We start from the raw sequence: 18,150 nt of genomic DNA, 5'->3' as shown, positions 1-18,150 counted from the left end.
GTGACATCATCCAGCAGCAATCATACATGTGCAAAGGAAAATTCCTAGAAGATAACTTTGTAAGTGGAATGCCATATTTCTTCTGTTTACCTCATGATAGATAAATTGATTGTCTACGTGATAACTTTCCAAAGCTGTAAAAATCTTTGTCATGGTATTTATAAATCATTGTGCAGTGTTTTGGAATCTCATAAGACTTTATATGTATTAATCTGCTCCTCTAACTGGACGTTACTGAATCACATTTCATTGTCTGGTACTTAAAGCATGAAGCCTCCACTAGCACAGTCCTTGCTTCTTTTTTTATTACACAGTGCTGTTTTTAGTCCAAATGCCCAGTAATATAGAGTGCTGCAGGAACGAGTCCTAAAACCTGGGAATCAATGAAAGGAGGGAACCTTAAGTACTAAATTGCTCATTCAATGATATTTTCAATGGCTTCATACATATATATATATATATATATATATATATATATATATATATGGAAAAGACTACTTGACCACCCTTGTCTTCTCCTCTTTCTTGTTAATTTGATAATAATTTTGGATATTATCAAGAAACCATGGAAAATGTCAGCTCTTAAATTAAACTCTTGTAACAAATGTACCAGTTGCCTGTTGCACCAGGCATTAAAATGAACAAGAAATATATATATATATATATATATATATATATATATATATATATGTCTTATGAAATGGCAGTTGCTAACACGTGGCTTAATAACACTAAAGAAGAATGGGTACATTAAACACCATTGTCAGCGGTGACAGTCATTCAAACGTGGTTTAGTTGGTTTATAGTTTATATACAGCTTTTACTGCTGTCAATTGTATAATAAACTTTTGTTTGTCACAATTGTTTTCTGCAATAATCCAAAAGCCATTGGAAAATTCCTTTGAATTCCACATTGGACCACAAAAATACATCATCCTGCAGCACCCTATTTTGTATTTTTCTTGACAACCAATCCCAAGAAAAGACTAAAACCAACAATGACTGACCTGTGTAGCTTAAGCCTGGGTTATAGACCACAATTATTGTCGAACAAGATGAGAGCCGGGACTATTGAAGAGACTACAGCTATGCTGGTAGTTCTGTGGGGCTGTAGCTTTGAGCTAAATGCTAATCACACCACATTAAGGCCACATGCTGATGTTAACCAGGTATTTTTAACATGCTAACATGACCTGATTAAATTAAATGTTATTGATTTTGCAGGTATTTGGCATAAAATGACAAATTACAATTTTAACCTGGTGATGGAGCTACAAAAAAAAGTAAGATGCTCTACGAAGCTTTTACAATTCATCCTGATGGTGAAATGAATGTCAGTACCAAAATCCATTAATATGTTTGAAGTGTTAAATGGATTTCAGTTTAGATAATAGAAAAAAAGTGAACCAACTCATCAACCCAAATTTCCACCCCTATAGATACACCACTAGCAAGGCTAAAATCCAGCCTATTTGGCAGGGGAAAAATGCTGGAATTGGACATTGCTGCAAAACACAAATAACTTGATATGAAACCTTTTCGGCACCGCTGTATGCATCTCAGGCTACGTTTACATGATGGTGATCTGAACAGAAGACGCAAAAGTGGCGTCGCGTCTACACTTTTTATTCCGCGTTTAGATGAGCGTTTTCAGGAGGAAATCTGCGTGCATACGGTGACGCTAAAGCGTGTGAATTGGATTGGGTATGCATGCCAGGCGTGATAAGAGCATCTTTGGGCATGTGGAAGTTTTCACGCCACGCATTTTCATCAGCTACTCCTTCCACAAAGTTCTCCACCATCCACTAGATCTCCTAGGTCACGTCCAAAGCCGTCTGGCTCACCTCCCACCAATTGGTGCATCCAAAATGTGATAGAGGTAATTCCAGATCCTTCTCTGTTCACTACAGTAATACTATCTCTACATATCCTGTACATTTGGTGGAAAGACTCCTGTAAGTTTATTAGAGCTGCCAGAGCAGCTTGAAGGTCCAACACATAATCCCACATGATGTTTATTTCCCTGTACTGGAGCATGTATGTGACGTAAACGCCTACGTGACGTGAGCAGATCTGAGCAGAGTTGTGTGTCTTGGCAGTGTAGACGGACATGCTACAGCTGAGCAGATTACAGTTTTACACTCTGGAGGGTGGGCTGTGGCTCAGTTGGTAGAGCGGGTCGTCTTCTGATCGGAGGGTTGGTGGTTTGATCCCTGACCATGGCAGCTACATGTCGTAGTATCCTTGAGCAAGATATTGAACCCCAAATGTCTCCCGATGCTGCGTTCATTGGTGTGAGAATGAATTCCCAATGGTGGCAGGTGGCACCATTTAGGGTAGCCTCTGCCACCAGTATGAATGTGTGTGTGAATGGGTGAATGAGCACAGTCTGTAGTGTAAAGCGCTTTGAGTGGTTGCAAGGCGACTAGAAAAGCGCTATATATCGTTATTTCCTCAATCTAAAGCCGGGCCCCTATTAATGACCGGCCTGATTTAGTAACCGGGTGTAAAAACAATTTTTAGTAAATAAAATCCGGCCTCTTTTATAAGCCAGGTCTCTTATGTCAAAGTCTGTTCCCCCGTCGATATGTGTCCCCCTTACCTTACCCTGCACCAACCTGACCCCTGACCCCAACCAGTCCTCCTTTAAGTTGTTAACATGAGCCCAAGTTTACCTGAACCCCAAACAGTTCTCTCTACAAGGCCTAACGTCAAACTGAAATCCTAACTCCAACCGTGGAGGTGATGCTACGGAGAACACCATTCAGGAAACATCATTTGACGGGGGAACAGATTTCCACACAACACCTGTATTTTGAAGTTTGGCCACATGAGTTAGTACTGTAGGTAAATATGGTTGTTTCTCCCGCTGTCCTAGTCATTCTCTGTAAAGTCGAGCCGTTTACGCACGTTCTTCTGGGCTTTTTAGTAGTTTAGACATTTTAATTCCTGCTTAAAATGAACATTCAGCGTGCTGTTCATTGTTTGTTTACATCCGAGTACTTCCAATATGGCCGACATCCAGGTAACTGGCTACAATGCGCTGTGTAAAACACTCTAAAAAGTGCCGGTCAGAGCTGCTCTGATTTTCTTTTGTTAATAAAAGCCTCCTTCAAATAATAGCCTGCCCCTATTATTAGCCGGGTCCCAAACTGATGTTTTATTAATATAAACCCCGGCTACTATTTGAGGAAATACGGTAAGTGCAGGTCCATTTACCATTTCAGATTTTTGCGTTTTTAAGCCCCAAAAACGATAAAATATTTTGTCGTTTTGATTCGCAATCGTCCTGGTGTAAACGGGGCCTCAGTCTGCAGGGAGAGGAGGTTGGGGTGGTTGAATGGGTTAAACAGACACTGGAATAGATTCAATGTAACTGTGGTTTACAAATGCCACAAAAACAATTCTAACATTAATGAGCAACACTGTTCGCTGGCTGACATGCTCCTTTGTTACCAAGACCCTGGGCACTGTAATTTTAATGAGTCCGTTGCGCATATGCCATAGTGCAACACATTGTTGGTTGTAGTCTTTTCAGATCTTGTTGGAATTGAACAGGAAACATATTGAAATTGCTGCTTTATTTTGACAAGGTTTTCCAAGGTTTTCCTTTAATACATGAAAACATCAGAACCTTCCCTTGAACCTAATTAATTGTAAAAAGACTAATTAAAAGACCCATATAAATAGTGTTCTTGATGTATTTGTTTACAGATATTTTTGCTTCCTTTGCATGCCAATACTGCAATTTAATGCCACTGTGCACTGCTGTCAATTCCTACAACATCCCAACAAAACACAGAAAAGCCCAAAGTGTGTTTTGTGTGTTTTCTCCGAACTGTGAGGCTCCGCTGAGGCCTCTATTGTCATCCCAGGCCAGTTTGATCATGTTATGGCTTTACGTCTGATACAACAAGAAAGGATACAAAGAGTGTGAGCAGAGTTGCAGGTAGGAAACAAGCTGTTACATCTCTATTGATTTAACTCCCAGAGCAGCGGGAGACACGCTGCAAACATTGCCTGGCTGTTGCATATTTAACCAATCTATCCTCAGAAGAAATCTTGTTCTTAGATTTGGGAGCTTTGGTATGCTGGAGCCTGAAAAATGGGAGAAATTTACACAGATCTCACAGTGGGATCTGAAGATGTTCAATAGGCCTTTTTAGATGTAGCCTGTTGGCTTTGTACTCATGTACACTGTATATACACCCATGAGAAATCAACACTGGCTATGCTAATATGCTGTGGCGTAATGCCAGATTTCATACCCTGTGATTGAGTCTCCCATGTCATGAATAAACCAATTTACTGGCCACAGATAGAACAGCCTGCCAGCCAAAAAGCATGACATGGTTTGGTTGCTTTCTATCCTCTTTAACTGAACGCTTGGAATAAGAATAAAGGAAGTGATAATCCCAACGGTGTATGATAGTACTGGGCACTGTGGCGTATGTAAAACAAATCTGTGCTTGCTAAGGTCCATTATATTATTCATGAAGCCTGGTGACACTTAAATAACACCCACATTTGGACTGTAATCATAAACTAATTATAGCTTCTGTATAACCTGCCCCTACGGTAGACGAATCCAGACTTCAGTTCAGTGGTCTGTGGCTGAACTCTCTACTGTCATATCAGCACAGATTACTTGTATTTAAATGTTTTAATTCAACTTCTTTTATATTTGACTATGTCTGGTTCTTCATGTGTAAAAGTTTAAGTGCCACTTGATCATTTTCACACACCACGATCAGTTTTTTTCTTTTTTCGAGGAGAACAGTTGTACAATGTCTTCTTCTGGAGGGAGCTTTACAAAGCTGGAAAAAAATAAAGCCCATGATTTCATCAGAGTTATCTCAGCTTGGGTGTGTGGAGTTCAAATTCTTTGGGAATTACAAGCAAGGGGCATAGAGATGGAAACAATAACAAGTTTCTAGCATTTTTGGATCACAAGTTGCTAAAAGACACCTTTAATTATCAAATATGATTGAGTTATCCAAATAACTATCTTACAGAATATGAAGATAATAACATCAGTGTTAATGTCAGATTACTGTTAAACAATTTAATGTACACTCATGATCAGGTTCATATGATATCTTTTGCCAGGGATGGGCAACTGGAGGCCCGGGGGCCGCATACGGCCCACACCCTCACTTGAAGTGGCCCTCAGTACAACTACATGCATTTGAGCATGAAATCTTAAAAGTGCAGTGTAAAAATGCACAAAATTACTTCTTGCAAATAATGTTGGTCTGCTGTTCTTACAATGAAAAAATGGGATGAAATTAGTAAGTGGTTATTTTTTATTTGCTTCAAACTTTCATCATATCTGGTTAAGTGCACGCTCCTATATGTGGCCCTGTGGTAGTGGCCCCCTCCACCATTTAAGTTGCCCATCCCTGTCTTTATGTGCTGATTTAACAGAAAGTCAAAGTCAAATTCATCACATTTCCTATTCATGTGCTTGAAGTAAAAATCATACATGACAGAAATATACAACATACATACACTAGACATTGCATTAACATATTTAAAACAGATAAAATAAACTATAAAATAATGTGACATACATAAAAACACATAAAGACAGCATAAAAAATGAGGGTAGAGTAGGGTTAGAGGTAGTGGTATTATTATTATTATTATTTATTTTATTTTTTTCGGGGGAGGGGGGTTATATTTTGAGAAAAAAGTTTAAGAGTTTTATGAGATTTGAAGTGGTGAATCTGCTATAAAAAAAGTTGCTTTTCCCCCCACTTTTTTCTCGTAAATCTGACTTTTTTCACGCAGATTTGCCACTTTAAATCTCTTAAATCTGAGACTTTTTTTCTTGTACATTTGCCACTTTAATCTACAAAATTTGCAACTTTTTTTCTCTAAATATGAATTATTATTACAAGTCACTGAAGAATATTTTTTAAATAATTTTTTAAATAATTTTTCATTTTTACATTGGAGGTCAAGGTCGATAAAGTTAATATTATTATATTATTATCATACTGATTGGTCAGATGTCATGGTGTCTGTGAAGTCTGATCTTTGCTGATTAGCTGGAAGAAATCCATGTGGTTCTACGACCAAACAGAGAGACATGGGGACCCAGTTTTGATATCCACTGAAGTTACCAAATATGGTTCTTTGCCCGAAAAAGGGTTAAAAGAAACAACAATAGTACTGGTTTTAAAAGATCCTTTTACCCTTTACCTAACTAAAAGCTTGAGAAAAAAGATGTGTTTTTAGTCTGTTTTTAAAGGAAGACACTGTTGTAACAGACCTGAGTTCATGTGGTAAAGAATTCCAGAGAGTAGGACCAGAATGGCTGAAGGCACCATGAGCTGCTTTAGTGTTTATTCTGGGTGAGACCTTTATGTGATGATCTCAAGGATCTGTCTGGTGTCTATTCAGAGAGCATGGCAACAACATAAGAGGGAGCTAGGCCATTGAGAGATATGTTCACACCTTCTGGTTTTGCTTAAAACTCTGGCAGCAGCATTCTGAATAAGCTGAAGCTTATTAAGCGTTTTTCTCAGTCCAGCGAAGAGTCCATTACAATAGTCTAGTCCAGAGTTTCCCAAACTTTTTTAGCCGCGCACCCCCTTCTATGTCCCAACCGGGTTGATGCACCCCAAATCCCCCACACCTTCAAAAAAAACCAAAATGCAATAAGCTTTTTATAGCCATATTAAAGGCGGCATGTTTAATCATGCTCAAATGGGCAAAACACACATATAATAAAATATTCACAATCACAACAATGCACTCTCGCATTTCATATATAAGTGCAGGTCCATTTACCAAAATAGCCCAAGACTCCAGAGAGTTAAGAAATCTTGTCAAGGTCCATGCAGCAAGATCATTTCCCTCAGATTTAGTGTTTTTATCTGGTTTTAGACACTTTATTTTGCAGTGTGCATAGGGTTTTTACAAATTTCCATTTTTTTGTAGATTTATCTAAAACAATTGGATGAGAACAATCTGAACAGAAAGTCCTCAGGTTGAGTGCCTCAGTAGCTGAATGGTTACAGCACATGCCACAAAACCACAATGTCCGTGGTTTGATTCCAGCTGGGGACCTCTAATGCATGTCATGCCCCTCTATTTGCCCCTATGTCCCTGCCTATCTCTTGATAATATGCTAAAAAGAAAAGAAAAAAGAAAGCTGTCCAGCTGCAATCTTGAACAACAAAAGAATTCTATCTGTCAGAAAAGGATTTTGTGAAAACCACAGAGGCCAAGTGAAAACATGTCAGGGCATTTAACCTCAGGTTGTATTAAATCATTTTTGACCACTATGAGATTTAATAATGTTTTCTGGACCAATCTTAATCCAATAGCCTCAATGTTTGAGTCTGTAGCTGCTAGATGTTCAATTTTCTTCACCAGAACCTAATTTACTGCAGCTCCCTGTGATTTATCAAGGAACAGGTAGTGCTCATTATAATTTTGGAAATATCTGCCTGCACTTAAATTTGTATTCAGACGGCAAGCAAAACACATTTTAGACAGAAAGAAAAACAAATTTTAGAGATGACGCAATTGCGTAAAAGGTTCATTGAAAGATGCAATTAGACTTCGATTTATCCCGGTCCTGAAGCTGACAATTCACAAGAATCCACTGGCAATTTGAATCTGGTTATATAAACAAATGTGCTTTGAACACACGTTAATATAACAACTGATGAAAGGGATCAACAAAATGTGGCAGAAACAAAAAACAATAAGTAAAAGCACCTGAAAGTTGCAGAGTGCTGCAGATTGGGTTGGTGTTTTTAGTGCTATCAGCTGAACCCATTGCTATTAAAATGTTCACAATTCCTTTTAAATGTAGTTAAATGTCATACGTGTTTAATTCAATCTATACCACCTCATAGGTCTATTTGTTCCTACCCTTGTTTTAAACATTTCTGGTGTGGAACAGTCACAGATGGTAAGGTTTAGGTAACAGACCTACTTGCTTAAGGTTAGGGCAAAACATTACATGGTTAGGCATAGGAAGTGATTGTAAGGAAAGTTAAAAAAATGGATGTAACCACCAGAAGTGAGGTAGTTATGTAGGTGATGTAGAGCGTCTCTTGGGTTAAAGTCCTATGTTTGTTTGACTGATCCACTACCAAAATGGACCTTGTCATTCTTTTGACCCAACGTTAAATACGAACATAAATATGGTTTGTTGACATTTCTAAACCGATACAACTCGTTCTCATTTCCTACTTGTCACATATGAACTCATCACTTCACTCTGTTTTAAACACATGGTTAACATTATATTATGTTTAGGCACCAAAACTATCTGGTTATGGTTAGGAAAAAGATCAGGGTTTCAAGGAAAGAATACTTCCATTCTACACAACTGAAAGAAGTTTCATTAAATATTAAAGACATCTACTAGATGCAGTTACATACAGTAGGTGATGTAGATCTGGACGTAGAATGTGACAGATATATATCGGAAGATAATTTACAGATTAACTTAAAATACCATTGACTTTAAGTTTCACACAGGACACAAATGGGACCCAATCATCGGTGCCCTGGGTGACCGTCTAGCCCAGGGGTTGGCAACCTTTACTAACAAAAGAGCCATTGTTGGTTAAAAAAAAAAAAAAAAGAGAAAAAATGTCAAAATGGAGCCGCAAACCTTTTTTTTGTGCCTTACAGTGACGTTAAAACAGCCTACTCAGTCTAAATTAGGCTATCAAAATTACTTAAAGGCCATAATGATTATTTGTTAATATGATTTTGTAAGAATCCAGCGAGGGTTCAAGTGCAAATGAGAGGCTGGACACCGAAGAAATATTTTCGCTAACCTAGCTAGAAAAACTCAAAGCAAGACTTGAAGTTGACAAAATTTAGAGGTTAAGGTGCCGGGCTGTAGACTTTCATAAATTTCGTACGCTATCATGCACATTTTAGTTGACTTTTTAATGCCATATATTTGCTGCACATTTTTACAATTGAAGAACACAAATTCCAATGGGCTGATGCCAATGATGAATAAAAATAAAAACTAGGGCCGGCATTTTAACGCGTTAATTAAGATCAATTAATTACACAAAAATTAACACGTTAAAAGAATGTATGCATTTTAATCACACTTATTTTTGCACCGCGGAACGTTTCTCACTGGATGAGTTTCAGGCCGACCGATTATACTGGAGCACCAACTAGCGTTGATGAGTTCAGACAACAACAAACCACAGTGAACATGAAGGAAGAAGCTGATGAGACCTTTGGTTGGCCCCGTGGATGATGGGACATTTAGTTACTAAAAACCAACGGATGGAAGCGTCGATAAGAGCATGGTTGTGTTGCTATGCAACAAGGAATTCACATATCACCGCAGCACACCCAGCCTCAAGTATCACCTCAAAGCAAAACATATAGCAGCTAGCGGCTAGTGTGGTAGCTAGCGTGGATTGTGTTTTACTTCAAAAACCAAAGTATTCTAGTTTACAGAAGGTCTACCTACCTATAGGCTACCTGGATTTATGAAATGTACTATATTTCTAAATATGCTATTGCTACATTTAATGGCAAAAATTGCACTGGTCTGTTGGACTTGAACAAAAATAAACAATATCTTTGTTGCTTAATCTTATGTATGCAGTCATTATTCAATGGTATACTAAAAATCCATGTGAAAAAAATTACTTCTCACTGTTCTCAGGTCAAATATTTATATGCGATTAAAATGCGATTAATTTCGATTAATTAACTACAAAGGCTATTATTATATCTATTTAACCCCTCCAACAAGCCCAGTCTCCTCTTTCAACATACTGTGATACTCGTCATACTACATCACCAGCCTGGTACATTGCATACAAACGCTAAAAGGTGCCCAAAGCGTTTCATATCAACACATCTTTTGTGTGTAGAAACGTAGAATGCAACATTGTTTTCTTGTGACTGGGCTAGTTAAAAGATCCATCCATCAATCAAATCCCATTCAAGCATATTAATATTTATTTATAAAGATCAGGCATTCTGATAGTCATTCTTTTAAATGTCACAGTAAGTACAGCCATGTTTATTCAACCTGCTCGTATCTACCACATCAAACAGCGTTCAATAATTCCAGGGTTAATAACAGACCTCTCCTTGCATGTTAATGTAGACACTTAGAACATTTATCGTGTGGGTGGTTATACTTGTGGCCGACCATTCTTTATTACACTGCCTACGTGAATCTCCACCTGCTTAATGAGGCTATGTTATGATCATATGACACACGGTTCATTCATGAGGGGTTTGGTCTGCCCTTGGCTGATTGTTGTTGTATTTATCTTTAATTGCATTCATATTCTGTTAGTCTCAATTGAAGATGTAAATGATGTGCAATCTTATTAAAAATAATTCTTTGACCTCTGTGACTCTGTGTCTCTGTCTCCTTGGTACAATAGATGGTAAACTCTGTAATTAATTTGGTTAATTATCAACCTTATTTTACAATGAACCACTGAGGGGTTATCTGAAGAAACCTGCTCAATCTCTTATGATGCGACAGAAAAAAAAACCTCCTATAAAGCATTCTTCATTATCACATTTCCTGCTGAGATGTGAAGGGCTCTGCCTGGAGGAAAAGAAACAATAATCATAGAATAGCAGATAAATACACAATCACATGTCCCTGAGACAGAGAGATAGAGACGAGAGAGAGAGAGAGAGAGAGAGAGAGTTTTAAGTACAATAGATAATGACAAAGCATTTATTCTCAATTATTGCACAAAACAATTTGCATATTCACAATTAAGCTGTTTTTGTTATTGTTGCAACAAAGGTTTTCCTTTCCTTCAATGGGAATCATTTGTTGCCATTTATTCTTCTCCCATATAATCATATAATAACATTACATTTTTGTGTCAAGCTGCTTTTTTATCATTCCTGCTTAGCATTATACTGTCACCCAAGAAAAAGTAAAGTCCTTTTACAAACCTCAGTGACACCAGTAAAACTGAAGCTAATGTTAAAACTCAAACATATTGTCATGAACAGGCTTGTATAATTTCTGGCAAAAACATGTAAGTGTTTCATATAATATCCTGCGAAATAAGAGCAGTGAGTGTTTTAACACATTATGATCTCTGTATTAAATATCTTGATAATGTTGTGGAACTTGGTTAAGTGTAGGCAACAAAACTACTTGGTTAAGGTTAAGAAAAAACAAAAGGGTTCAGGTTATTTAATTACTACTGTGTATAACTTCCACTGGGAGATGAACACCAGCCTTAGGCTTGTTTAACCCATTACAGATTATGTTGTTACATTATCGAACAAAACTTCATAAGATAGCTACGAATTTCTGGGACCCTTCATGAGAGTTATCTGAAAAAAGACATTACAAATGGGGTCCTTTTTTTCCAGTTCATGGGTACTTTTTAAAAATGGTGCTTTTACTTAATTTCCTAAAACACTAGCCGATTTTTAATTTTTTTTTAAACTTTTGATGAAAATGTAGAAACACAACTGAAGCCATAGGCGTGTTTCCGTTGAGTGGCCGCTGGGAAGGCTTCAGGCCACGCCCTCTCAAAAGGCCGCTCACTCAGCGTGTCTCCATAGCCGTGTTTCGACTAGGGGGGAAAGTGGCCACCGGGAAAGTCTCAGGCCACACCCTCTCAAAAGTCCACTCACTCTGCGTTTTTCGACTACAAGTTAGTCCACGAAGGGATTTAGAGACTCAGGAGGTGAGGTATGGTTTTCGCCTTTGCTAACTGTGCACAAAATCAGCAGCTGAAAGCAGCATGGCTAATTATGAGTCCCCGCTGATCATTAACATAGCGATTGTGAATTAACGGCATCTCTAACTGTGCACAGAGTGTCTGGTGCTTGTTGTAAACAAACAGAGATCGCTAAGTGAACACCTCCTGTAGCAGCAGCACATACACACTGTACTGCTACAGAGCTAACTGAAGCTAACTACAGCTAATGGAGGCTCTTCTTAACGAGCCAGAGTAAGAAGGAGTCGCTGAATTTGTCTCCATTCGCTTTCTTGAAAAATAGTCGCTAAGGGGGTCTGAAAAGTTGCTAAATTTAGCAGCAAAGTCGCTAAGTTGGGAACACTGCTTTGCCGGCTTTTACAAATGGCGTGTGTTGTTGTCGTGTAGAGTACTACGTCACATCCTGCTTAGCGATCTATACAATCAGTAACCAGGTTGTTTTCAGGGGGAAAAAACACTGCTCTTCAACAGGGACTAAAAAAGTCCCAACAAAAGCCGGCTCCAGACTGCTCGTATTCAAATTAGGGGCATTTTGGCGAGTGAGACCCGCCTCATTCCGGGTATTGTCTGGTAGTGGAAACAGCCCTAATCTTTGACAAATAGCCCCTAACCAATACCCTTTTTAATTATGACTAATCATACTTGCAACAACTTTTAACTTCATATTGTTCCAGGTGCACAACGCCAAACATAAACAGAAAACATGGCAGACCCTGTCACTTCTGTTTATTTAGCAAGTTGACAATGCCTGCAGCTCTTTGCTCACCTGCCAGAGGGTCAACAAGGACCTTTGGGCGATGCCCTCTGCATGTACTGCCCTGCTGCAGTGACACAAGCTGTTCCACTTCTTTATCTCCATGTCATTAATATACAAAAGTCTAAACGTCATGAGAAATAAAGAAAAAAATATTTTTAATCTGTTGTTGCAATAATCATCGGCTTTTAATTATCTATTTGACATGGACAGATGTGATCATTATAATCACGTTCTACTGTACTTGTTCGTGGTGCATGCATAGGCTCATACATGCACATAAATGTGCTTCAGGCTCAATGTTTGGGGATTTTAAAATATGTCAAGTCTCTCACTGCTGACTGCTCCTTAACTCCATCAATCAGCCACCTGGGCCCAATCCTCTAAATGTTGTAAGAACTGGGTCAGACTGTGGCTGATACTGACAAATACACCTCTGAAACCTGATATAATTTAATAAAGTGTGTATTTCATGATCACATGGAAAACTAAAGTATATTTCTGCAAAGAAAAAGTCAATATGGAAAGCTATATAAGCCTGCATGGCTCCAGCATCGTTTTGTTTTGAGGTATGAGCAAAACAAAACCTGCTAAATTTTGTATTATGCAAAAGCATACTCAACTCACAAAGTGCTGAGTGCTGGATCTCTTTGCTGAATGCAGTCTCTTAACTGACATCCCATGGGATCCTCTGCTGATCAGCATTTCAGGACCATATACATGCTGTTCTGGCCACTTTACAGACCTGCTGCAGAAAGTAGCACAAAAATAGAAAACATCTAATGAATGCGATTTGCATTCACTGGAAAAATGCTTCATCTGCTGTCATTATAAATCATAAAGTGAAAAACTGCAATTAAAATTAAGCTTAATGTTAACCCTCTGGAGTCTGGAGTCCAGACAAAGAAAGACAGCAGAAAAGACACACAATGACTAAAAGAAGACACAAAAAGACAAAAAATTACCAAAAAAAGACACAACGTGACCAAAAAAAGACACAAAATGACTAAAAAAACAACACAAAATGACTAAAAAAGACACAGAGACAGAAAATGACCAAAAAAAGACACAAAATGACTAAAAAAACAACACAAAATGACTAAAAAAGACACAGACAGAAAATGACCAAAAAACGACACAAAATGACCAAAAAAACGACACAAAATGACAAAAAAGACACAAGGTGACAAAAAAAAGACACAACATGGCTAACAAAAGACACAAAGAGACAGAGAATGACCAAAAAAGACACAAAATCACAAAAAAAAAAAAACCACAACGTGACCAACAAAAGACACAAAATGACTAAAAAAAGACACAAAATGACCCGAGAAGACACAAAAATACAACATGACATTTAAACATTTTTAAGTGGTGAATACAGGCAGGATGAAAAGGATTAAAAAATGGACAAAATAGCCCCAGACTCCATAGAGTTAAACTTCAATGAGTGATATTGACTGCCAATCCCCAATGGAGATGGGAAAACTTTCAGCTACAGCACTAATGAGCTGATTTAAATCACTGGACACTCTCCGCCTTTTCTACAGGCATATAATCTCTTCCCTCACATGTGTAATGTTGTACACATTCATAATGCATTGCACATTAAGGTAAACTTGCAGCTACACACAATCTGAGCAGCAAGGCTACAAAAGCCCCAAGGCTATGTTGGATTATTAGGTTAGGTTTGAGAACGCAAAAAAGACACAAAAAGACAGAAAATGACCAAAAAAGACACAAAATTACCAAAAAAAGACACGTGACCAAAAAAACCCCAGAAAATGACAAAAAAATGACACAAAATGACTAAAAAAAGACACAAAGAGACAGAAAATGACAAAAAAAGACACAAAAGGACCTAAAAAGACACAACTTGACCAAAAAAAGACAGAAAATGATCAAAAAAGACAAAATGGCCAAAAAAAAATGACACAAAATGACTAAAAAAAGACACAAAATGACCAAAAAAGACACAAAATGACCAAGAAGACACAAAATGACTAAAAAAAGACACAAAATGACAAAAAAAAGACAAAAAAAGAGACAGAAAATGACCAAAAAAGACAAAATGACCAAAAAATGACACAAAATGACCCAAGAAGACACAAAAATACAACATGGCATTTAAACATTTTTAAGTGGTGTATACAGGCAGGATGAAAAGGATTCAAAAATGGACAAAATAGCCCCAGACTCCATAGTGTTAAACTTCAATGAGTGATATTGACTGCCAATACCCAATGGAGATGGGAAAACTTTCAGCTACAGCACTAATGAGCTGATTAAAATCACTGGACACTCTCCGCCTTTTCTACAGGCATATAATCTCCTCCCTCACATCTGTAATGTCGTACACATTCATATATGCATTGCACATAATGGTAAACTTGCAGCTACACACAATCTGAGCAGCAAGGCTACAAAAGCCCCAAGGCTATGTTGGATTATTAGGTTAGGTTTGAGAACTGGACCCAGAAGCAGAGGCAGAGGCATATTTGAAGATTTATTCAGGGAAACACACAGAGGGTAGGTTGGATGAGGAGGGAAGGCAGGCAGCATGCAAGGTGCATCAGCGTATCGGAGGATATGGCCACTGAACAGACAGGAGGTGTGGTAGGTGATTCAGCTTCAAAGTCCACAGAGATACTGGTGAGGCAGGGGAAAAAAACACAGGATTCCAGGAACACGAAATAACACGAGGGAGAAAATTACAGGAAACAGATGATGGGGAGAGCAAATGACAAACACTCTCCCCTACTCTATATTGAGCAGTAAATAACTTGTTACAAGCTTGCTTTTCCTACTCTGCCATTTGTTTTGACGCCACATATGGAGAACCGGGAAAATTAGGCAAATTAGAACAATGACGTATTTAACCCTATAAAGCCAAGTGTATCATATTAGATACAGTAATTTTTGAGACCTCTACATCATCAAAAACCTGATGTATACATGTGTTGAAGATAAACAAACTGAGCAACAAATTGCACAAAAATATCAGATGTAGCAAAAATGATATGCAGGTTCCACGAGTGGATCAGTTATTGCTGCATTAAAAAACTTAATATCAGCTGATGTATGATGTTGTGTTATATGCAAAAAATATGTATTTTGCATGTATGAGGAAAAAGGAAAAGTCAAAGTCTTAATAGGTTAAAAATGTTAGGTTTTATATGTTTTTGTTAGTTCAAGAAAAACAATCTGTGAGCAACAAATTGCACAAAAAGACCTGATGTATCAAATATGATACAAATTAGAATTCATATATGCAATTTATTTATTTTTTAAAATTCGTCAGCAGGTTAATAAGCACTCGGTTTTTAAAAAAAAATAGTTTTCTGGCAATTATTTCATGGTTCAGGCTTTATAGGGTTAAAAAAAACATGACAGCATTGAAATCCACTTTCGCACACGGGGAAACAACACAGACATAATGATGTTAATTAATACCTGCCTCATGACTGATGTGCCTGATTTAATGAGTGAGCACAAAGAAGACGTACAGAGATGAAAAAGGAGACTGAAAACTCTGGAACATTCTGTCTCCAAAAGAGAGGAGAGGAATATTTTGGTGGTAATTTTGTCAGTAAGTGAGTGAGTGATTTAGTAACTCCCCTGACGCCACTAGCACATGACGTTTTTTTGTCGTTCTCTCGAGCACTATATGCTCTTTCTTGCAGTGTGTTCCAAACAAACACAAAGTCAATTTTTACTTCATGTCAAATGGACTTCAACATGATGGCAATGTTTCAGTGACACAGTAGCCCAGGGGTCGGCAACCTTTACTAACAAAAGAGCCATTTTTGGCTAAATAAAGAAAAAAAAAATCAGAATGGAGCCGCAAACCTTATTTTGAGCCTTACAAGAAAGATATAACAGCCTAAAACTGGGTCTAAATTAGCCTAACAACATTACAAATTGGTCATAATGAGCATTTATAAATATTTTTTTGTCAGAATGCAGCAAAGACACAAGTTTAAATGAGGCTGGACACCGAAGAAATGTCTCAGGAGATTTGAGTCGAAAGCTATCCTAGCTGGGGAAACTCAAAACACTGGACCGTAGACTTTTGTAAGCTATGATATGAGCTTTTACAATAAAGATTACAGATTGATTTGGGCCTACACCAATGATAAATGAAAATGTAAAGAAATTAAAGTTTCCTTTCGTATCATTTTTTGTCACAGCCTCAGGGAGCCACTGCAGATGGCCTGAAGAGCCACATGTGGCTCCAGAGGCACCCCTACAGTAGCCCCTCGCAAAGGCGTGATATTTGTGCCCTTATAGTCCAGTCTGGTTTCGCGGAACGAGGTGGGAGGATAGTGGGAGGAGACGTTAGTGGAAGGAGACGATAATGGGAGGAGACGACAGTGACGTGCGACAGAGCAGCAGCAGTGCTGCGCAGTAGCACAATGCTAATGTGGCTACACAGTTAGCTCTGTAGCAGTGTATATGTGCTACAGGAGGATGTGTTTAGTTATTGACCTCCATTTGTTTACTACAACTACTCTTTGCACAGTTAGCGATGCCGGTTTTGTTCATACAATCTGTGGCAGACTCCATGTGTACAGTAAGCATGCTGGTTTGTTTACAACAAGAGGCGGACGCTGTGCACAGTTAGCGAGACAGGTGTGTGTTAGACGTCACACATGACGTCAAATATCCCGCCTCGCCTCGATGTCCCGTTGATAGTGGTCCCGCTTCCAACAGGCCCACCAATTTTTCCCCCCTGTGACTACCTGGAGGCGGAAAATTGGTGGGATCATTTGATCCCGGCATCCCACTTCTGGCGCGTTCATAGCGGGGGCGAGACGTTACAGAGCTGTTAATGTCCCGGCATGAAACGGCACTATGAAGGGGGCTAGTATCACACAAATTCTGTTAGTTGATTTAAGATATTTCTTACTTCCACATTGAAATTCACACTTCATTTGGGAAATGGGATTTGTGTCGTCCGGTGCGAAAATGTTGAATTCCACATCTATTTGCATCTTCACATTGTGACTTTGTTACCACACGGAGTAACAGACTGGTATGGCTCTGAATGTAATCTATAAATATCTAATGCATGAATGTTCTGCTACATTTTAGCTTGAGATAAATCTGAAAACTAAACCTAAGACTGGATAAACCACCTATAAAGGGGCATAAACCTGATGAATAAGCCAATACATTAAACACACTGAACCACTGCTGAGTACATTTATGGAGCTAGACGAACCCACAAATCCTAAGAACCACAAATTGTGGCAAGTCCTGTTTATACAGTGCAATTTGTACTGAAAAGGCCAAATAGGGAGGGAAAAAGTGTTGAGTTTTGTTGAGATCATGGATGTAGAGGCATGGGCAATGCAGACTACAGCCCCCTGAGGGAAAAAACAACATACAGCATGTTTAAATTTGGAACAACAGTCTTGAAGAGTATCTCCCCCTTTAAGTCAATCCCAACTTCCTAGTAGGCTCTTTTAAATACTGAATCATTGTGTGTATTAACAATGAGCGGACCTAATAACTGAGTATAATAAACTGGCCTAATGATCAAAACTTCTCCCCCAAAAAACAACGGAATGACGTGTTCCAGATGTGTTAAAGTCATAAATATGTTCTTAGAGGATGGAGTATGTTACAACTTAGACCTTATTTTCATTGCGCCCACCAAGTTAATAACTGAGA

Source organism: Centropristis striata, chromosome 21 (genome assembly GCF_030273125.1).
Source record: "Centropristis striata isolate RG_2023a ecotype Rhode Island chromosome 21, C.striata_1.0, whole genome shotgun sequence".
NCBI classification, from domain to species: domain Eukaryota; kingdom Metazoa; phylum Chordata; class Actinopteri; order Perciformes; family Serranidae; genus Centropristis; species Centropristis striata.
The sequence above is the reverse complement of the archived record's forward strand: the minus strand, read 5'-3'. Positions refer to the sequence as shown.